This window comes from Pinus tabuliformis, chromosome 7 (genome assembly GCF_031772625.1).
Source record: "Pinus tabuliformis cultivar Carrire ecotype Pingquan chromosome 7, CPIR1, whole genome shotgun sequence".
Taxonomy (NCBI): domain Eukaryota; kingdom Viridiplantae; phylum Streptophyta; class Pinopsida; order Pinales; family Pinaceae; genus Pinus; species Pinus tabuliformis.
Window position 1 is genome coordinate 101,554,724 of NC_142293.1, and position 23,662 is coordinate 101,578,385.

A 23,662-nucleotide genomic window follows, 5' to 3' on the forward strand; every position below is an offset into this window, starting at 1 on the left:
GGGTATTCTGCAGAAGAAGAAAATCTGATTTCTGTATCACAGGCGACAGAGTCCAAAATGCTGACCATGTCAACGTGTTGAAGGATGGGTAACTCTAATTTGTCGTCAGAAGGATGATGGTAAACCATATACATATGTTTTAAATATTACAGAGGTTTGGGATTTTACTATATTTAGATTTGGTAGTGTATATGCCCACCTTATATGCAGGAATATGATTTACCAGAAAAATATCTTTATTTTATAATACTAACTAATTATTGTGCAGCAGCACCGTGCCTCTCCGTGTCAATTCCTTCCCAGTTAGGTGACAAGTGTCCCGATTCCCTGCTTGAGTTCTGTTCGGGGCATTACTGGTGTGCTTTGGAATGCCAGGCTAGGCCTGTATATGCGTGGAGTGTTGTTCTGAAGCGCTGTATCACGGAGAACAAAGAAAATGTCCGGCTCCGAATCCTCAGCTGTATTGTGGCTCCCAGTGGCTTATCATAACAAGGCTGAAAAAATATTTTTGCTGAGGTGTTCGGGGTAGAAATTAATGGATGTATTTATCAGAAGTCATCTCAAATATTAAGTAAATACGATGTGTTACGTAAGTTATTAATTCATTTATTTTTATTAAAGGGATATTAAGTATTATTTGCAAGAGCTAACCAGTTTGTCATAGGGTATTAAATGTTTGGTTATATATAATAATACGCGCCGAGACTTGATAAATAAAAAAAAGTTAAGCACTTGTTATCGGGTTATCCAGCTTGCATATAACCGGACATTTAATACCCTATGGTAAAAAAAAACAAGATAAAAAACAATGAACAAATAATTGACTTGGTGTATAATAAAACTTAGAATCATTTAAAATAAATATAAACAAATTATAATATCAATAAATTTAATATTTGGAAACTTTATATTGATATTTATATATATAATTTTAAAATTTATGTATGTCATTAATATCAACGGATTTAATATAATTGAAAAATTATTATATATATGTATTTATTATAATTTTAAAATTTATATATATGTAACATTATAATTCTAATTATGTTCAAAATCTTTATATTTTAAACATATATAAATATAAAGTTTCCAAATATAACTTTATATGAAAGACGCATATCAATTTTTTTTATCGTATGCTTTTTAATTATATTTATATTTAAGTTATTATTACTATTTATAAACTAAAATTATGATATTATTTTTAACCCTAAACCACGATAAAGTAAAGCAAGCGTTGTAAATATAACTAATACATATTTATCACAACGATCACTGAACCGTACCAAACTCTAGAATGAGACTCTTAGGAATATGAAAGTAACAATAGTATAAACATTGAGATAGTATGAATTCATTGGGGTGCTTCGTTGGACGTGCGGGAAGCGGAGGCTCATGTGGAGTTGATTTTTTTGGAGATTCTGGTGATGGAATTTGGCGGAAGAAATTGAGGCTAAATTTTGATTTGTTGTAGTTAAAATAGTTTTTTAATTGCATATTTGGATTTAGCATCCTGCAAAATCCCCAGACGCTTTCATTGTGCAAAAACTAGCTATCAAACTTGCGATTCTAATAAATTTATACCGGATTTCGACCGGAAAAACCCGCGGGAAAAGCTTTCAAAAAGTAGCGTTATAGACAACTGCATTTGTGGAGGCGGCGGGGTTCATGGCAATTTCTGCCTCCATGAGTGGAGCTATGGATGGGAGCGCCGGAACGTTAGTGATGTCTTGTTGCATAAATCAATGTTCTAGATTGCTAGTATATTGACTGCTCTAGATCGGCTGTGTGGATGGAAGATTACTCTAGAGAAACACAAGGCACGGGCAAGATCGGATGTGAACACTGGAGGTTCTCGATGGCTGTAGGTTGAGAAGTATCTTGGGGCAAAGTCGTGCTAGGGTAGCTGTGCTATGGGGAGAAACGTTGTTTTACTTTTGGCGTCCTCGGAGTGGCTGCGATTGTACGGAGAGTTGAAACAGTATAGGGGATTCATTGATGCATGAATGGGCTGGTTAATTGTGGAGGACGATTTTAAAAGGGTAGTTTTGGTTTGATTTGTGCTCGCAGCCAATGTGCTATGAAATGCTTGATTCAAAGAAGCGGTTTCAAACATTGCTATATCTATGGTTAGAAGGGGTAATGAACCATAAAATAAATTTAACAGCGAGTACCTATTTTGGATCAGGAATATGAAGAAGGTGCAGCTTTGAGAAGATTTCCACAAATCGGTGCATGTGATACCATCGCAGGAGAAAATGGTGTGAAAGTAATTGCTATTGATGACATGGAGGGTAGAAGCCAGCCCTGATTCCTTGGCAGTGTTTTGCCCTTGTTGAGATTTGGGTAGATCCTTGCGTCCAGTTACACGATGCCAGAGGAATTAGGAGGCCATGTTTGCTGCCACCAAGTGAGTGATAAGTCTGTCATTCTCATTCTAGCAAGTTATTATTTATGTCCTAGATTATATCTGAGTTTGACGAAATAAACATTTGTCGAATTTGGGTCTAATTGTCTAGCCTTTCCCCGTCCATTTGGCCATCATAAATTGGCAAGGGGATTTTGTTATACAGATGGAAGGAGTGGGAAGAATATATCTCTAGAAGCTTTACCACAAGTTCCATAGCATTTCCACACCGCTAAAAGCACTAACTTTTTGCATGTTATGTGCGGATTCTGTTTTTGGAAAATGATTGTGAGATTGCTCTTCTGTGGCCATTCCAACAAAATCTAACACGTACCAAAGTAAAGTCTCCATTAAAGTTTTATGCAATTTATGAAAGCGACCAATTGTCACCACGGTCTGCAATAGCTCATCTTCTTTCTTATTGCCACTCATCAAATTATAAACATATTGTTTTATAGCTGAAATGTGCTTCCAAATATGCAACTTAATTGATAGAAGAAAGTAGAACAAGCTCAAAAAACAGAACAATAAACAAAAGCAAGAGGGAGAACCTTAATATTTGCTTTACTTTTAGATGATGAATTCATTGCTAAGCCTTAATAAGAAAACGACAACAAAAAACATGTACAATGATATGAACAACAAACTGAAGAACATAAATAAACAATACATCAAAGTCGACCAGTAACTCAATCTTCTGCTAATTTTCAAAAATGGTAGTACAAAAGAGTACATCTACAAAGGAGTTCCATCAAACTTCAATTTATGTATGCATGCATTCATGGAGGGTGCATTCCATGTGGATGTTTGTCATTTGACTTAGTATGGTGCCTATTTTAGTGGCATGCCTCCTTCCTATGAGAATTATTTTAGTTTTTCACTACTATTTTTGGATGAGGGTGATTTGGTGACGAGGGCTAGTGTCCACATGCCTTGATTTGGTCAACCATGGATTGAGGGGAGATTGAATTGTTCCTATATTTTAATATTTATGGAGTTATAAGGATAATAATATTTCATTTTACAAGAAAAGAGACACACTTTAGAAAGAGGAGCTCTCTTTTCATTGTAATGGTTGTTGAGATTTTGGGGATTGAGAAGCTCTTCCTTTGAACTTCATTTGTACATCATATGCTTGGAGCATGGATGGAAGATTGGAGCTATATCATTTTTATGTGAGGCTTTTTTTGTGCACTTATTTTCCACATGTTTATTTTGGTATTCGGAAACCCTTGTACCATGTTATTAATGCTTTCTAATGAACATTGTGTCATTTGGATAGAGTAATGTTCTGTTACACCGAAACCTCTATCGGGAGGTGGGAAACCTGTTCCAGTGGTTACCGCGCTCTTGAGAGCTTTGGAACTGTATGGGAACATTACCTTTTAAAGAGCTGCAATGGGAGCTGGGAAAGTTCTGGGAGCTTTGCAGACTGTTTTTTTGGAGTTTCGGCGTTCCTTGGGGTTGGGGAATACAAAGCATGTAGAGAAATATGCTGAACTGCCCACAAAACATGAGTCTATGTTGAAAACTTCGCGGGAAGATAGGCCAAAGATATCCCTAACACTGATATCCTTAATTGAGAATTTGGAGCAATCTCTTGACGGTTAAGGAAGCGTGTGGCACCTCGACGTAAGGGTGATATCTGGGATGTCATGCTGACAAGTATTTCTTTTGTTGTTTATGTATATATATCGCTGAAGATTGTGTGTGCATATTGTATGTGGTAGTCAATGCTTAAACATTAGAGTTGCTTTTTCTCTTAAGAGAACTGATAATGAACTTGACATTTTGTATATATAAAAGGGAGAGACTCAGGGAGAGAGACACCCAAAGAGTATATTTATATATAACAGATATTATATATTTATTATTTCTATATTTCAATTGATTTTAATATTTGAATATTTTGATTCAATATTAATTTTGATTATTATATAAATTATATAATTAAAAAAATAATTTTTATTTTTATTATATAATATTACCGCTCCCGATTAGACGTTTCCTGTAAATTTTGGGGAAGCCTCTAGCCGTTCCAGACACTCTTACCCAAGTTCCCAACCTTCCCATGTTCTAGAAACTCATGCAACGTAGGAGTAATGTGAATATTTATCCTTCTTATTTCGATTGTTTTGTTTTTATAATTGTATCTAATAAACCTAATTTTTTGGTAGATTAACATTATTTTACTTTCATGACCAATTCTTAAGCATGTCATTGGTAGCCTACTAGGGTAATTTTCTTCTATAAAATTTAGCAAGGGTAATATTCTTTTGCAAGGTAAGATTGATTTTTGGCATGCATAGTGGCCCCTATTGACTTATATTGTCAATCCTTCATCCTCTTTGATCTATTCTACCTTGACTCAATCTGTTTGAGGTGTGATTAAGCACTTGATTTTGGGGTTTTATTTTTCCCTTCCCCCACCACTCATTAATAATTTAATTCGTTATATTGTTACAACCCATTTTGCTCAAGCTAACTTTTCACTAAATCACCTTGTGTCTCCACTCCATAGCCTTAGCAATCCTACCTTTTAGGGAAGTCCCACATGATTTAGAGAAAAAATAACCAAAAGTGAAAGGAAGAACTATTGCGGTGACAATGGATAGTCATCTTGAGTTTCAGAAGACTAACCCTTTGATGCTTGGGATTTTACAAAATTTGGGGATGCGAACATTGTAATGGGGGTCGTCATTCCACCATGTGGAAACGCTATTAGATGTTCCTACGGTGGCTCTAACTACTATCTCAGTTGTTACTAGCACTAAGTGAGGATGGCTTGCCCAAGAAACCTATTTTGCAAAGCTGGGGATTTGGAATTTGGCTCCTTTGCATTGGATTTTGTAGGAAAAGATATATAATTGGAACATTTGTAGCTTGTTGGATGATGTGAATCTAGTGTTAATTTTGTTGTATGAACCTAACACCTAATGCTTTATTAATCTAGCAGATTATAGATATTACTAAATAAATGCACATCTAGGTTTTTAACACAATTAACTAAACCAAATTTACACCAAACTCAATAACATGTGACACATACATATTTTGCCCAATAAAATTAATTCTTCATTAATATCTCAATCAAACCCACTTGGGCTCTGTCCTGGGATAATGGTCCAACTGAAGAAAATCACAATTACAACATATCCTGGATCTAATCTAGCAGATCAAATCCTAGATTTATCTTCAATCTCCTTGGTTGATATGGAATTTTTATGCTGCACTTCTGCACTTTTCTTGGATCTAACACACTAGAATGGAAGTCTTTCTCCACTCACCACTGAGATTCCTCTCTCAATGTTTTGTGTTGTTGTATGGTGTATCTCTCTCCTCTTCTTACCCTTGCTTTTAGAATTTTACATTGAGTTAAATCCCTAACACTAATCTCCAAAGTGATTGATGGTCGAGATTAGATCTCGCCTCACTTGGGATCATCGGTTGAGATTAAAAATAAACACTAAAGTAAATACTTTACGTTTTGTAATTTTCTTTAGCTCAATAGCCAACATAATTAATTATGTGATATTCTTAAGTTAGACCTAGGCTAAAGTTACAATAGCAACTTGGTCATACTTGAGCAAATGTCCTAAGGAGACTTTGGGCGACTTTTGCATGCCTAAAGATTGGACCGATGGAGAAGTACTTACTTAAGCTACAAACATCAACCCTCTTATTGAGGGAGGTACTTTTGACCCCCGGAATTGGCTTCGATCTTGGAATTGCATCTTGTTGATATTGTTGATCTCGCTCGAGTTTCAACTAAAATCCGTCTCTCCTACCTAGTTTGGAATTATCCTTGAAGACTAGCTCCCTTTAGACTTGTTCTTAGAAGCCTTTTGCTCTTGAACATCTTGTAAGGTCATCTCATACCAAGAGACCTTCTTGACAGGCATGGAAGGATTTGTTCACTGCTCCTCCCCACATGAACTTGACGGTTAAACCACTTTGAACTGATCAAGCTTCGAAGCTTCTTGTTCTTTGTTCTCTATCACCATTTTGCTTCTTGCTGTTGCTTGAATAAGTTGGCCTTTTAGCTTATACAAGTTGTGCTCTCTAATTCCAGTGATGTGGCCATTAAGCTAGATCCCATGGGTCTAATCAGTGCCTATGCGGCATGGAATGCTGCACAAAACCCTTTCTCTACTATAGAGATTGAGAGCAAATCCCACCTGAGTTCTAGCACCCATAACATGTCCTTTACTTCCAACCTGCCTCTTGACTGGAATATCCCTGTCCCATCTCCCTTCACTGCATGTTTGGTATTAACACCATACTCCACATGTATAATTTGAGTTCCTACTTTGAGATATTGTAAAATCCTTCTAGTCCTTCTTCTTTCGTTGTGAGGTTGACTCCTCACTCTTGTTGCTCGAACCTTTTCCTTTACTCTTCAATGCTTGATTGGCAAGGGAAAAATTTTCATCATCACTCTCGTGCTGGCCTATTGATAAGGATTCTTTGTGAATCTCATCCACGATGAAATCATCCCACAGTCTATCCAATCAAGATGTTTCTCTTGTGTTACGATGCCCTTGATGAAAGGAGCCCATGGCTTGGTGAAGCCATTTAGGGTTGTCCCTACCATCTCACCGTCTGCCACGACTTCCTCAATTGTGTGGTCATGGTGAGATAAGTAGTCACTGTATCTGATTTGGTCATCTTGATGTTCTTGAGCTTTTTTCTCAACACCATCTTCTTGTTGGCATTATTGCTTGGTATAATTTTATCAAATCCTCCCACATCTCCCTTGTCAAAAATCACATGATCCTTTATTACATCCAAGATAATTCTTTTGGCTTTCGCATCCTTTTGATTGTGGATTGCTAGATGTATAACATCCTATAGGTGTGGCGAGTTTGGTGCTAACAAACTCAATCCCATGTGCCATTCTCCATGAGAATTAGTGAAACCTTCGCCTTCCAATGAATGAAGTTATAGGTTACTTCCAACTTGCCCTCAAACCTCAGATCAATTGTTGTTATCTTTCCAAATTTGAAACTCAACTAAGAGGTTTTGCCTAGTCCTTTAAGCACCAAAATTTGAAATTTAATCTATTGCCACTCTACAATTGCTGTTTGTTCATAATGGCCCTGTTGTTTGACAACTATCCTAGACACCTTATAGTGTCCTTGCCATGACCCTTTCTGACTATAGTGGCACGTTATTCAATCCTATACTAGCTCTATGATCACATTGTTGTGCTACTGCATTGACTTTCAACACTACTGCATAATGACTTCCCTGATTAATGACGACCATCTTTCTTCATAGCGACTTGTCACAACTGCCTTCACTTGGTCTCCTGTTGTGGTCTGTCTTCAAAGCAGGTTCCCTTGCAGTGGTTGGTCCCTAATACTTGGCCATACCTTGAACAACTTTCGTCCCTTTGCTTATTGGTGGCCATAGTTGTGACCTCTATGTCGACAAGGCTTGACACAATTGTTGTGTGCCTACCTGTGCAACTCGACACACTGTTCACTTGTAGTATTGTCTTTGTCACCTAGAGTTTGTCGACTAGCTTGATAGCATTGCTCTAGTTTGTTGCTTACGCCTTTGGTTGCATGGGATGTCTCGATGTCTGGCTTGACCCATAACAACTTGCAATGCTTTGTATGTAAATATTTTGATAGAAATTGCAATTGCTCAAGAAATCAAACTGAAATTAGGAGACACAAATTTTGCTCTACTAATTTTGCGGAATGGAAATCACAATTTGGAACAACATGCATAGACATACAACAAGAAAAACCATAAGTACATAGTGATTTCTAGGGGAACTAGGAAAAAACCTCCAAGCCTTTTTGCATTAATTAGTTGAATAGAGAAACTATTACAATTGTATGCTCCAACTCTAAGCACCACCTGCAAAGGTAAAACTGTTCTCCCTACTAAATGAGGACCTCTGGCCAACACTTAGCCACTTTATGCCTCCTCCAACCTCCTATTTGCTTTCTCAAATCTGAGCTAATTCGAGCTCTTAAACAATAAGAAAAGTCCCTATTTCCTTGCGCAATTCCCAAGGATTGATCAACTGACTTCATGCAACAACTATACACTCAACTAGTACACAACTCATGTTACACTAGCCTTGTCTCCTCCACTCTAGCTAAGCAATTCGAATTCCATGCATGCATGAGCTATTTTGGGCTGATTGATCAGATAATTGATAGATCTTTGAGTTATACAGTTGTCCCACTGCACAACTCGCCTTCAACTGACTCTATTAGTTGTTAGAGGTCAGTTAATTTAGTACAACTGAAAATAACTGAACTAGATTGCCAAAATTTAGCAATCAACACATGCATGACTGAACTCCAAGCTTATAACTCGAATTTACTGAGTTAAGTGAGTGACAAGAGCCATGTCACACTAGTTAACTACCCCCAAGTTGTCTTGTTGATGTGGAAATTTGGTTTACTCAATTTGACAAAGGCTAGAGTCAAATTGAATCTTTCTTGCTACACTTTCTAACACTCCCTCTTAGCAAGAAAGGGATTTTGCACCACCCCTATCCAACACCTGTGGAATGTATTGTAGCACTACCTCTCACTGTTGCTGCTACTACTGCAACAACATCGACTGAGAAGCATAAAGAAATACACTGAATCAACCCTGTCTCTGTAACTGTCTAGTGGGAAGACTGCATTGATGTTGAATCTGCATTGTGCCTTCTGCACTGCTATCAACACTCCTCTATTCTCCTCAACATCTGATTGCACCAACTAACACTAATCCTTCGCCTGCTGAACACATACTACCCCTGTAGTAAGGTAACGATCCATAGGGAAAATATACTGCAACTGCTCTCCTATGGATCCTGCCTAATTCTTTTAGCAACTCTGGGGTTAAAACTCGACATCGCCCCACCTCATTCTTGGAGGTATAACTACATGCATGGCAAAATTTGCCTCTAGCTTGTAGAGATTTTTCACTCTTAACTCCAATTTGCTTCACTTGCCCAGTAGCTACATGTTTCAGAAAGGCTTTCTCCTTGCTGAAAATAACATCATAGCCTTTATCCTCCAATACTGCTACAAAGATCAAGTCCTTCTCCAACTCAAGTACAAACATAACATCTTTAAGGCGAAAATGGGAGCTTGACTCCCTCTTAAAGATTATAGTACCAATTCTTGTAGTAATGTAACTCCCATCATCCCCAAGTTCTATATGAATTTGGAGATCCTTCCTCTAGACTACTGAAAAATTCCTTGTTTCCTGTCATATGGTAAGAGGCACCAAAATCTAGTACCAATCACTCCCTCTTCCCGTGCTTGCCAAGCAAGCAAGGTGGGTGAAATCTAGCTCAAATTGAGATACCAAGGCATCTCCCCCTGCTCCAGGCTCCTTGTTGGATTTCTTGTGCGGACACTTTGTAGCATAGTGCTTGTATTCATGGCAGTGAAAACATTTTATCTTGTTTAGGTCCTTCTTCTTGCCATTGTTCTGGTTGGACTCAACCTCACCTCGGGCCTTCTTGCCCTTGGCCTTCATTGCTTTCCCAACTACAACAAAGTCCTCTTCCTCTTATGTGGATGTTACTCCATCTCTGGTATTTCTCCTGATCTCCTCCTGTACCAAATCAGACCACAACCTTTCCCAATTTGGTAATTTTTCCCTTCCATTCACAGAGTCATGGTAGCTATGCCTTGATTTTGGAAGACCTAGAAGAGCTAGGCTCACCAGACCATCTTTTGCAACATTCATCCCAACCCCTCCAAGCTCATCTTTAACTTGTGTGAATCTGGAGGGATATTGTGGAATGGTATCATTTTTTTGCATCCTAATGTTTTGAAGTTTGTCTTTTAAGGCCAATTTTCTATGGTCACTGTTATTTTCGAATAGCTCAGTCAATGTCTTCCACATAGCATATGGTGTTTCTTTGCCATGGAGATTTGAGACGCCACATGGTTTAGTGGTATGCCTCCTTCCTATGAGAATTACTTTAGTTTTTCACTACTATTTTTGGATGAAGGTGATTTGGTGATGAGGGCTAGTGTCCACATGCCTTGATTTGGTCAACCATGGATTGAGGGGAGATTGAATTGTGCTATTATTTTAATATTTATGGAGTTGGAAGTATAATAATATTTCATTTTACAAGAAAAGAGACATTTTAGAAAAATGAACTCTCTCTTCATTGTAATGGTTGTTGAGACTTTGGGGATTGAGAAGCTCTTCCCTTGAACTTATTTGTACATCATATGCAATGGAGCATGGATGGAATATTGGAGCTATATCATTTTTATGTGAGGCTTTCTTTGTGCACTTATTTTCCACATGCTTATTTTGGTATTAGGAAACCCTTGTACCATGTTATAAATGCTCTTTAATGAACATTGTGTCATTTGGATAAAGAAATGTGAAGATTTATCCTTCTTATTTTGATTGTTTTGTTTTTATGTTAACATTTTATTTAATAAACCTATTTTTTTGGTAGATTAACATCATTTTACTTTCATGACCAATTCTAAAGTATAGCACTGTTAGCCTACTAGGGTAATTTTCTTATGTAAAATTTATCAAGGTAAGGTTAATATTTGGCATGCATAGTGGACCTTATTGACTTATATTTTCAAGCATTCCTCCTCTTTGATCCATGCTATCTCGACTCAATTTGTTTGAGGTGTGATTAAGCACTTGGTTTTGGGGTTTTATTTTTCCCTCTCGCCACCACTCATTAATTTGTTATATTGCTACAATCCGTTTTGCTCAAGCCAACTTTTCACTAAATCACCTTATGTCTCCACTCTATAGCCTTTAGCAATCCTACCTTTTAGGGAATCCACATGATTTAGAGAAAAAATAACCAAATGTGAAAGGAAGAACTACTGCAGTGACAATGGATGGTCATCTTGAGTTTCATAAGACTAACCCTTTGATGCTTGGGATTTTACAACATTTGGGGGTGGCGAACATTGTACTGGGGGCCATCATTCCACCATGTGGACATGCTGTGAGATGGCCCTTTGGTGGCTTTAAATACTATCTCATTTGTTACTAGCACCAATTGAGGATGGCTTGCCCAAAAAACCTATTTTGCAAAGTCAGGGATTTGTGATTTGACTCCTTTGCATTGGATTTTGTAGGAAAATATATACAATTGAAACATTTGTAGCTTGTTGGATGATGTGAATCTAGTGTTAATTTTGTTGAACCTAAGACCTAAGGCTTAATTAATCTAGTAGATTATAGATATACTAAATAAATGCGCATCTATGTTTTAACACAATTAGCTAAAGCAAATTTACACCAAAATCAATAACATGTGACACATACATATTTTGCCTAATAAAATTAATTCTTCACTAATAACTCAATCAAACCCACTTGGGCTCCTGTCCTGGGATAATGGTCCGACTAAAGAAAAATTATGATTACAACATACCCTGGATGTGATCTAGCAGATCAAATCCTAGATTTATCTTCAATCTCCTTGGCTGATATGGAATCTTTACGCTGCACTTTTGCACTTTTCTTAGATCTAGCACACTAGAATGGAAGTATTTCTCCACTCATGATCCAGGGGGATATTGGTGGCCACCCACCAATTCCACTTGTACCCCCACCATTGTTTCTTTCAGTTTTCCAGTTTCCTTAATTGTAGCACAATTTACTTTTTTTAGTAGTTTTTCGGGTTCTAAACTTCGAGATTTGTTTTGAGGCCCTAAATGATGCTTTTTGGCAATCTTGTACCAGCGATTTTCTATCTAAAATCGTCTTTTCTGTTGTAGTCCTCGGAGAGATCTTTCCAACAGGGTATCATGCACATCAAACGAAGATAATTGACCAAGTCGTGACCTCGGGAAGTTGGCTATCCAATTAACCCCAACGGGGCCCATAAACTCTTGGTGTTACATCTCCTCAGGTTAGGGTTTTGGTTGTTTAGGGTTTGCTCCTATTGTTCAATAATAAAAAGGCCCTGGAGCCTCATGTAACGCAGTTCAGAGGCATGTCGCCGCCACATCTCTTCTTAGAGATAAGCTACCATCGCCCGAGCTAGTTTTATTTCCATTCTTTTTGTAAGCATATTTCAGTATTTGATATTAATGAAATGAAGTTTTATTTCTACTGCATCTTTGTATTTATGGTTATATCTGTAATTTGTTGCATTCTTGTTTAAATCCGGATCAGTGGTATTAGAGTGGTATGCTCTTTCTCTGTTTTTCTTTGCATGTTCCCAACGAGGTCGGGATATAAGGAGTTAGGGCTTGAAGTGGTCGAACCTTTGCAAGACCAGCCTCACAAATCCCGACGACCTCCCATGGTGGATGAAAAGGAAGACGAGGGGCAGGAGATCCTATCAAAATCTTGCTCGAAGAAGCCCTCGAGCGACAAATGAACGCGATGATGGACAACTTTGCCCAGATCCTCGAGTGGCTGCGCAAGGGCGACGCATCTACTTCTGGCAGCTACTCTGGAAGTGCCACACCCTTTAAGGTACAGGTTAACGTTGACATTCCCATATTTGAGGGTCAGATAGATGCAGACGCTGTAGATAAATGGTTAAATCTGCTAGAAGGATATTTTTCCAGTCGGGAAAAGATCACTTTTGCACTTCTCAAAGCAGCCCCCCACGTCAAGGACTGGTGGGAAACCTACTGTGAGCAAAAGGATGAAAGTATGAACTCACTGTTTTCAGTCGCACCCACTTGGAACTCATTCCGGGATGCCATCAAGGAGCAGTACTACCCTGTCGGGAGCTATGAGGATAAATACATAAAGTGGACAACGCTGCAACAGGGAAGGGACCAAGATGTGCCAGAGTTTACCAATGTTTTTCATACCCTTCGCATGAAGTTGGGTATCAAGGATTCTGAGAAACATTTGGTTCTCAAGTACTGTGGCTGCCTACACAGGTACATCCAAGACGAGATGGAATTCCTGGACATCTCACTCGGCACGGCATATCGGTATGCTGTCAAGATCGAGCAAAAGTTTAAATAGAAGAAGTGAGACTTTAAATCTCTGAATCCAAAGCAAGGGAAAGGTGCCCCCAAACCGTAGAACAAAGGACAAAGCCAAGGCAAGGCGACCCAGCACAACCTGCCAAAGGCGTAAGAAAAGAACAACGCCGCGAAGCCGAAGAAGGACACGAGAAAGTGGTGTGAGTTCCATAAGAGCTCCACTCACAACACAAGTGAGTGTCGGGCCAAGCAGTCACTGGTGGCCGAGCTAAAGGCTTCAGAATCAGATGCATGTTCCGACTCAGAGTCAGAACTTGACAAGGGGAATGACAAAGGGAAGCAGATTATCGATGTGGAGCCCAATGCCACCGTTGCCACCACGAAGATCCAGAAGGAGGAACTCGAAGATCCAGAAGGAGGAACCCAAAGCTCTAGAGGAGGAGGAGCGCCTCTTCGACTCCCAGATGTGGGTAAAGGGTTCCTCGCTATAGTTCATTGTCGACAGCGGGAGCCAAAAGAACCTCATTTCGGTAGAGGTCGTGAAGCGGCTGGGCTTACCGACCACAACACATCCACAACCGTACACCATCGGGTGGCTTCACCAAGGACGGGATCTTCGCGTGAGCCAACAGTGCCGCCTTCCATATAACATCAAGCCCTTCACAGATGAGGTATTATGTGACGTTGCTCCCCTTGATGTTTGTGATGTATTATTAGGCCAACCATACTTATGGAAGCGACATGATGTGTATGAGTCAAGGCCTTGTGCTGTTATTGTTACTTTGGGAAATAAGTTGTATAGGATACCGGAGGTAGCATTGCCTACCGCCATCTCTTTGGTTATTGCAAAACAATGTAGTAAGATCATTTCCAAAACCGAGAAATTTGTTTTCTTGATGATATGCCCTCAGGGAAAGAAGAATATGATGGCCACGACCTCCAGACAGGGTCCCTTCGCACGACAACAACAGATGGACAAGGTCGTGGAGGAGTACGAGGACATCTTCACCTCCTCCGCAGGGGTGCCTTTGCACTGTCAGGTCAAGCACTCCATCGATCTGACCCCATGTGCGCCGCTGCCCAATGGACCACTCTATCGACGCTCCGTTCTGGAGAACGACGAAATCAAGAGGCAAATTCAAGAGCTGTTGCAGAAAGGTCACATTTGTCCGAGTTCATTGCCGTGTGGGAGTCTGATCGTGTTGGTACAGAAGAAGGATGGGACTTGGAGACTCTGTATTGACTATCGAGTGCTGAACAAGATCACTGTTCGGAATAGGTACCCGATCCCACGGATTGATGATCTTCTGGACCAACTGAAGGGGGCAAAATATTTCAGCAAGATCGACTTGAAATCAGGATATCACCAGGTACCAATCGAACCCTCTGATGTGTGGAAGATTGCCTTCAAAGCCAAGGAGGGATTTTCAAATGGTTGGTTATGCCTTTTGGGTTGACGAATCCTCCTGCAACCTTCATGAGGCTGATGGATGACATCTTGCGGCCATTCACCAACTCATTTGTAGTGGTATACTTGGATGACATCCTGATCTTCAGCCAGATTTAGGAAGAGCACCTCCACCACATCTGACAGGTTCTCCAAACACTGCGGCAACACAAGCTATGTGCCAATTTGGAGAAATGCACTTTTGGCATGACCCAGGTTCAGTATCTAAGATACATTATTGATGAACTGGGGGTGCATGTGGATCCAACAAAGATCCAAGTCATTTGGGATTGGCCAGCTCCAACCACTCTGACAGAGCTCCGCATCTTTCTGGGTCTTGCCAATTTCTACTGCAGGTTCGTGTTGGATTCTCTCATATCACTTGGCCCTTGAGTCAAGTCACCAAGGGAGGAGCGAAAGACATTTTTTTTGGTCTGAATCTCAACAGAAGGCATCCACAGAGTTGAAACATCGCCTCTGCTCTACACCAATGCTCACATTACTAGACTTGCAACAACCATTTGAGATCGAGACAGGTGCCTCTAACTATGTTATTGGGGCAGTCCTTACTCAACAGGGGCTCCAGTGGCATATCGCAGTGAGACACTTTCAGACACAGTCTGGAAGTATCCCACTTATGAAAAAGAGATATATTCCATTGTGCAGGCCTGCCGACAATGGAAGCATTACATTTTGGCAAAGGAAACGGTCATCCACACATACCACCGGCCCCTGCAATTCATACAGACGCAAGGGAAGTTGTAGAATGATCGCCATCAGAAGTGGTCCACATACTTGCAATAGTGCCATTTGAATATGAAGTATAAGAAGGGCAACACTAATAATGTTGCAGATTGCCTCAACTGACCAACGATCATGGCGTTAACCACTGTGCTCAACTCTTGTGGGCACGAGACTTCTGAATTGCCACTTCTCTACAAAAGCGACCTAGAATTTGGCCACACATACTAGACGCTCTTGGAGGCAGTGTTTTAAGAAACGGCCGTTTCGAAACCGAAACGGCCGGGTTGATCCGAGTTAATGGCCCAAGTTATGACCCGGCCATGGAAACGGTTCAGTCGGTCGAGTCACCCATGACTCGGCCGACTAGGCCGTTTCCGATATGACTCGGCCGAGTCACATGAAACCGCCCAGCAACACGTCAAACAACGGATTTATAAAACTTTAATGGATTTTTAAATGGTTTTTTGGTTGGTTTGGACTCCAAATAGGTCTATGAATTTGCTAAATGATTTTTGGGGTCCATTTCCCCCCCCAAACCCTATTTAACACACCCAAGTGCTCTCATTCACTCACAACAATCTTATGCATTTGAGTGAGAGTCTTCTTTGAGAGTTAGTGAGCAGTTCTTAAGCTTGTTTTGGAGCAGCAGTGAGGAGTCTTGGAGGAGCATTGTACCTGGAGTGAGGAGCTTCTTGGGCAGCCATTTGGAGCAGCATTGAGGAGCTGATTCTTGGAGCAAGCTTGAGGAGGCAGTTTGTGCATGGAGGTATTTTTTTTCACCTCTATAAATCTGTTTTTGCTTAGTAAATTCTAGGTGCATATCTAGAAATCTTAGAGAGTGTTTTTTGTCAAATAAATGAACATTGAATCAAGGTTTTTTTTTTTTTCATTTTCAGATTGTTTGCTTTCATTTCCTAGTCAAAAAATGGCACCTAGAGCAAGAGATCCTGCTTGGGTATATGTTGAAATGGTTGATAGTCAAATGCAATGCAAATTTTGCCATAGGAAAATTAAGGAAGGTTTTGGGGGCATTAATAGGCTGAAACAACACTTGGCAGGGATTAGAGGCCAAATTACCCCATGTACCTCACCAGAAATTGGGGAGATTAGGAAGAATTTGTTGGCCAGCTTTGAGAAATTTAAAGAAGATAAGGCTAGGCAAAGAGACATACAGGCTGAAATTGGGAGGAAGAGGGAGATACAAAAAATGATGGCTGCCAACCCCCATTATGATTTTGAGGGTTCTTCCTCTATCCCTCAAACTGATACATCCAACCCTTTCCGATATGTTCCTCCCTCTTTTGGTTCTGTTCAAGATAAGGGAAAGGGTAGAATGTCAATGAAAAAGGGTGATGTGACTATCAAAAGTTATTTCACTCCCTCCTCTCCATCAGATGCACATGGTCCTGAAGTTAGTAAAACTCAAATGCAGCCCACTTTAGATGACCATTGGAAGAAAGAATTGAGGGAGACTGCTTGTGATTACATAGCTAGATGGTGGTATGATGCTGATATCCCCTTTAATGCTGCTCGTTCACCATATTATGAGCCTATGTTTGATGCCATACATGCTGCTGGAAAAGGCTTCAAAGGCCCTACTATGCATGAGCTAAGGGGGGTTCGTTTGCAGAAAGAAATTCAATCCATTAATGAGTATTTGCAAGAGTTCAAGGACTCATGGGCAAGAACAGGGTGTACCATCATGTCAGATGGATGGACTGATCAAAGAAACCGTACCATCATAAACTTTCTTGTCTTCTGCCCACCGGGAACCATGTTTTTAAAATCAGTTGATGCATCTAATAAGATAAAAGATGGCCACTTGTTGTTTCAGCTATTGGATCAGGTTGTTGAGGAGGTGGGGGTGGTTAATGTTGTTCAAATCATCACAGGTAATGCCTCTAACTATGTTCTTGCTGGTAAACTGTTAGAGGAAAAACACAAGACCATCTTTTGGACCCCATGCGCTGCACATTGCATAGACCTCATGCTTGAGGATATTGGAAAATTAGATTGGTTCAAAAACACTATAGATCATGCCAAAAGAATAACAAAATTTATCTACAATCATACATTGGTTTTGAGCCTTATGAGGAAACAAACTGGGGGCAAGGATATTATTAGGTCTGCCATCACTAGATTTGCTACACATTTTTTGACATTGCAATCTATGCTTTCCCAACATAGAAACTTGCAAAAGATGTTTTCCAGTGATGAATGGAATCAAAGCAATTGGTCTAACAAACCAAAAGGCAAAGAATTGAAAAGGAAAGTCCATGAAGAAACTTTTTGGAGAAAGGCAGCAGAGATTGTGAAGCTTGTTGAGCCACTAGTTAAGGTGTTGCGGTTGGTGGATGGGGAAAGGTTGGCTATGGGCTTCATTTATGAGGCTATGGATCAAGCAAAGGAGCAAATAAAGACGGTATACAAGGATAGAGTGGCAAAGTATGGGCCCATTTGGGCAATCATTGATGAAAGATGGAACAATCAACTCCATTGCCCTATACATGCAGCTGGGTATTTTTTGAACCCATGGTATCATTATAAAGCTAAGGAGTCGGGAGCTTTGAGGGGGGAGATCAGAGATGGACTGGTTGATTGCATTGAACGCATGATCCCATTGGAGTCTGATCAGCTGGAGATACACCGACATGCCAATATCTTCAGCAATGCAGCAGGTACCTTTGGGAAGAACCTAACAAAGATTGCAAGAGAAGCAGATGAGCCAGGTAAACAAAAATTTCAATTTTCAAATTCTTAATAGTTTTACTTTTTTTTTTAAAGTTTGTTAAATCGTTTATAATTTGAAAGTTAGATATAATTTGTAATTTTGTTGAGCTAACTCATTACACTCCTATGTTTTTTGCAGCACAATGGTGGGAGGCCTTTGGTGGCCATTGTCCTGAATTGCAAAGGTTTGCAATTCGTATTTTGAGTCAAACTTGCAGTGCATCTGGGTGTGAGTGCAATTGGGCTGTCTTTGAGAGGATTCACACAAAGAAGAGAAACTGTTTGGATCAAAAACGGTTAAATGATCTAGTTTATGTCCAATACAACCTTCGGCTCAGACGAAACCATTTGCTGAACAAAAGATCTGATTCAGATCCCATTGTGTTGGAAGACATCGATCCAACATCAGATTGGGTAGTGGAGAGTTGTCCAACAGAGTTTGATCCTGATGAGGATCTTGATATAGATTTAGATATGGAGACATCAGTTGAACTTGAACATGTTGTTCAACTTCAGCCTGTTCAGTTGAATGCAGATCCCAATCCACCAGCCTCAGTCTCACAGCCAGCAAGGACTCCAGTTGTAGGTGCTTCCTCTGCTTAGCCACGACAGAAGCGCAGCCGCATATCTACTCTATCTCAGCTTGCATTTGCTGCAGTTGCACAGCCTGCTAGTGGTACCACTTCTACAGTTGCAGTTGGGGATGATGATGATGAGGAGGAGCCATGGGGCCCCCTGTCTGACTCTGATGATGATGATCCAGAGATTGATTGACATGATCTTGGCTCCTCTGACAGTAGCTACTAGCCAGTAGTACTGTAGTACTAGTATTGGAGTCTGGTCACCGTCACAGTTTACTTTTGTTGTAGAGGCCATTTCTAGCCTCCTTGGTTATGTGTTTTTTGTTTTGAGTCTTCGATCATGTATGACAGTTGACTATGTATTGCCATTGGGTACCATTTTGATATAATGGATTGGTTCATGAGCCTACTTTGATCATATGTTGTCTTCCATCTATATTATAATGCTGTGTGTTTGGAAACATGAATGAAAATCTTTAAAATTATGTTTAAAATCTTTAAAATTATGTTTTTTTATCAAAAAAATAAATATTTAATGTATTTTTTACAACGACCGAGTCATTGAAATCGAGCCGGCCGAGTCATTACTGTTTCGGAGTCGGAGTCGGAGTCGATTCTCGGCCGAGTCGGAGTCGGAGTCGATCCTCGGCCGAGTCGGAGTCGGAGTCGGAGTCTTAAAACATTGCTTGGAGGGTCAGTAAGTTCCAGATTTTCACCTCCAGGATGCCCTATTATGCCACCTGGGACACCTTTGTGTTCCTTTAAGTGAGCGTGCCAAGATGATTTGGGAAGCACACTACAGTTAGGCCGTTGGGCATTTCGGGGTCGAGAAAATAGTGGTAGTACTGCAGAAGTATTTATATTGGCCGAATCTTTGACAGGATGTCGGGAAGTACATCATATCTTGCAATTTCCTGCGCCATTTCCAAACCGACCATCAAGAAGCAAGGCCTCTATACTCCGCTACCTACCCCTAGTTGACCTTGGGAATCCATCTCCATGGATTACATGTTGGGCCTTCTTTCTACTAAGCATGGAAACGACTGGGTTTTTGTGGTCGTCGACAGATTCTCAAAGATGGCCATTATGGTTGCCTGCAAGAAGAATATCATAGCGGAAGCCATTGCTAAACTCTTCTTTGAACGAGTGTCGGTACACTTTGGGATCCCATAGTCTATCATCTCAGATTGGGACAACAGGTTCCTCAATACATTTTGGTCTAGTCTTTGGTTGATGCTGGACACCAAGCTCACTAAGTCCACAACTTTCCATCCCTAAACTGATGACTAGGCAGAGGTCGTCAACAAGATGATCGTACACATTCTGCGCATGTACACCTCAAAGCAACCACGCACATGGGATGAGAGCCTTCCTTATGTCCAACACAGCTATAACCAGGCTCTCCACAGCTCGACTGGCCACAACCCTTTTCAGGTGGGCTTGGGATTCCAACCACTATGTCCCATTGATGTGGCCATGCCATTTGCAACTACTTAGGTAGATTTGACTCATGTCCAGTCGAAAACCGATAAGGCAAACAACTTCATTAAGCCATCCAACATATCCGCCAGCATGTCCACGACATTCTGGAGAAATCAAATGCCAAGTACAAGTAGCGACATGATCAACATCAGGTGCCACACAAGTTTCAGGTGGGCGACAAAGTGTGGTTGCATTTGTAAAAGGAACGCCTTACCAGAGCCTATCGGAAACTCATACCACTCCGATATGGTCCTTACACCATTACCAAGGCTGTGGGAGACCATGCATTTGAGCTCAACATTCCCCCATTCCATGGCCTGCACCCAATGTTCAATGTGGACCGCCTTTGACCATACTTCCCACCATTGCTAGACACATCAGACATTGTAGAACAACTCACACCGAGAGAGTTAAATCTAGATCGCATGGAATAAGCCACAATAGATCGGATCATGGACGCGCAGATCAAGCACACTCGCCAACAGAAGATCCAACTTTTTCGAGTTGTCAAAGCATGCCAACTCCTTCACCAGGGCAAGTGGCTCACCAGGGACCAAGTTCAGCAGAAGCTTCCCCATCTCATGGAGGAAGTCAACGCAATGGGGATCATTGCTCCCTAAGGGGGAAGGAATGATTTAGGTGGATATTGGTGGCTACCCGCGAATTCCACTTGGACCCCCACCATTGTTTTTTTTAGTTTTTTAGTTTCCTTAATTGTAGCACAATTTACTATTTTTAGCAGTTTTTTGGGTTGCCATTTAAGGCCCTAAATGACGTTTTTTTGGCAATCTTGTACCAATTATCTTTCCAATGGGGTATCATGCGCGTTAAACGAACATAATATGACCAAGTTGCGACCTCGGGAAGTTGGCTGTCCAAATAACCCTAATGGGGCCCATAAACTCTTGATGTTACATCTCATCGGGTTAGGGTTTTGGTTGTTTAGGGTTTGCTCTTATTGTTCAATAATAAAAAGGCCCTTGAGCCTCATTGTAATGTAGTTCAGAGGCATGTAACTGCCACATCTCTTCTCGGAGATAAGCTACCATTGCCCGAGCTAGTCTTATTTCCATTTTGTTTGTAAGCATATTTCAGTATTTGATATTAATGAAATGAAGTGTTATTTCTACTGCATCTTTGTATTTATGGTTATGTCTGTAATTTGTTGCGTTCTTGTTTAAATCCGGATCAACTCACTATTGAGATTCTGTTGTCAATGTTTTGAGTCGCTGTATGGTGTGTCTTTCTCCCCTTCTTAGCCTTGCTTTTATAACTTTACAGTGTGCTAAATCCCTAACACTAATTTGCAAAGTGATTGACTGTCGAGATTAGATCTCGCCTCACTTGACATCATCAGTTGAGATTAAAACATAAACACTAAAGTAAATACTTTACGTTTTGTAATTTTCTTTAGCTTAATAGCCACCATAATTAATTATGTGATTTTCTCAAGTTAGACCTAGGCTAGAGTTACAATAACAACTTGGTCATACTTGAGAAAATGTCCTAAGGAGACTTTGGGCGACTTTTGCATGCCTAAACATTGGGCCTATGGAGAAGTACTTGCCTAAGCTACAAACATCAACACTCTTATTTTGGGAGGTACCTTTGCCCCCCAGAATTAGCACCAATCTTGGAATTGCATTTGCTGATATGGCTGCTCCCTCTAGAGTTTGAACTAGAATCCTTCTTTGCTACCTAGTTTGGAATTATCCTCAAAGACCTACTCCCTTTGGACTTGTTCCTAGAAGCTTCTTGCTCTTGAACATATTGTAAGGTCATCTCATACCAAGAGACCTTTTTGACAGGTTTGGAAGGATTTGTTCACTGCTCCTCCCCACACGAACTTGATGGTTAAACCCCTTTGAACTGATCAAGCTTCGAAGCTTCTTGTTCTTTGTTCTCTATCACTATTTTGCTTCTTGTCATTGCTCAAATAAGTTGGCCTTTTAGCCTATATAGGTTGTGCTCTCTAATTCCAATGATGTGGCCATTGAGCTAGGTCACATGGGTCTAATCAGTGCATGTCCATCTTGGAATGCTACACAAAACCCTTTCTCTACTATAGAGATTGAGAGCAAATTCTACCTGAGTTTTAGCACCCATAACATGTCCTTTATTTCCAACTTGCCTCTTTACATGAACTGGAAAATCATTGTCCCATCTCTCTTCACCGCATGTTTGGTATTGACACCAAACTCCACACGTATATTTTGAGTTACTACTCTGACATACTATCAGACAACTCTCATGCCCTTGTTATTTATTTCGTGCTATGTTGCACGAAACTTCTAGGAACCCGATGTTTTAGGCTGTACTTGTACCCGAAACTCGCCGGAAATTGACCAAAACTTAATTGAAACTTGACCATCATGTAATCATCTATGAGAGTTAATATAGACTTGTTTTTCCTTCTAAATTATCATCTATGGGTCTTATTGCCTTTTTTCTTGCAAGATAATGTGTTTTTTCTAGATATGACTTTTTGGGTGACCTTTCGATTTTTAGGAGGTGATGTTTCTAAATGTACCCATTTCGGAAACGTTTCAGCGCTTAGTGCAACTTAGATTTCGTGGCTCTACTATCTAGTAGCCACACACCACTGGTAAGGTGCTCGAGGAAAGTTAAGAAATAAGTGCGAATGCAGTTTCAAACTACTTGACAAACTCTTTTACCAGAGGTTTTGCTAATGCAGTGATAATTGACTGCATACCCTTTTCGCCTTTCTTCCTCTATGGAAACTGTGAAGCTTAGTGTCTGATCTAATGACAGGAAAAACAATGGACTTTAGTCAAGTTCTTCTTTAGTTGTGAGGTTGATCCCTCACTCTTGTTGCTCAAACCTTTTCCTTAACTCTACAATGATTGGTTGGCAAGAGCAAGATTTTCATCATCACTATTGTGTTGGCCTATTGACAAGGATTCTTTATGAATCTCCTCCACGATTGATCCGAAGATAAAAAATAGGCTACAAATGAAAGTGCTTGTAATATCTTGAAATTAGCGTCAAGGATTCTTTATGAATCTCCTCCACTATTGATCCGAAGATCAAAAATAGGCTAAAAAATGAAAGTGCTTGTAATCTCTTGAAATCAGCGTCAAGTCGTAGTGTTCGTTGTCCTGACCCCAATGACGCTTGAATCGTCTTAATCAGATGTCGTAAGAAGAAGTTATGATGTTCTGAAGTTTTTGACCAACAACAAAAAAGTCAATAGCGGGGTTGAAGGGGCTGCTGACTACGCAGTTCGTACAACTGACGTCATCAGTTGACTGTGCAGGGTACGGTGTCAGATGGGCCAATCTTGTGCTGACATGTGGCATCGTCGTACAAGGTTCATTTGGTATGTTTTGATTGG

General features: G+C 40.2%; 1 protein-coding gene across 4 annotated transcripts in view; it reads left to right on the plus strand.

Moving 5' to 3' along the window:
* The window catches only part of LOC149245473 (putative disease resistance protein At4g33300), a 40,972-nt gene that overhangs the window by 1,857 nt on the left and 15,453 nt on the right, over positions 1–23,662 (plus strand). Inside the window, exon 1 of one of the 4 annotated variants that reach the window (XM_089457768.1) lies at positions 1,611–2,413. The exons of the other annotated variants lie outside the window; for them this stretch is intronic. The gene's annotated coding sequence lies outside the window, so the exon portion shown is untranslated. Of the gene's footprint in view, positions 1–1,610; positions 2,414–23,662 lie in introns of those variants that run through there. 4 annotated transcript variants of the gene reach the window in all.